Genomic DNA, 485 nt, shown 5'->3' on the forward strand with positions numbered 1-485 from the left:
ATGTAGAAGTACAGAAGTTTTTGACACAACAGATTGTTTAAATGGATCGTTATTCACTTTGTAAATTCTGGTCAGTTGGGCCTTCAGTCAGCAAGTGTATAATGAGCACCTGTTACTTGCCAGGCACTGCTAGGTCTTGCGAGATACAAAGTTGTGTAAAGGATGATTCTTGTTCAGACAAGTAAAAGAGAAAGGAAAAAGAAAACCTGGGGACAACCAAATATTTTAACTATGTTAACAGAGAAGTAGATGCTCTGAGAGCATGGAGGAGAGATGAATAGAGTAATGCTTGGGGGCATTGGGAACCGCTTTAGAAAAATGTTTCAGTTAGGTTTTTTTTTTTTTTTCCTTTTTGAGACGTCTCACTCTGTTACCTAGGCTGCTGGAGTGCAGTGATGTGATCTCGGCTCATTGCAGCCTCCACCTCCCAGGTTCAAGTGATTCTCATGCCTTAGCCTCCCGAGTAGCTGGGATTACAGGTGTGC

This window comes from Colobus angolensis, unplaced genomic scaffold (genome assembly GCF_000951035.1).
Source record: "Colobus angolensis palliatus isolate OR3802 unplaced genomic scaffold, Cang.pa_1.0 Scaffold65, whole genome shotgun sequence".
In the NCBI taxonomy this organism is placed as follows: domain Eukaryota; kingdom Metazoa; phylum Chordata; class Mammalia; order Primates; family Cercopithecidae; genus Colobus; species Colobus angolensis.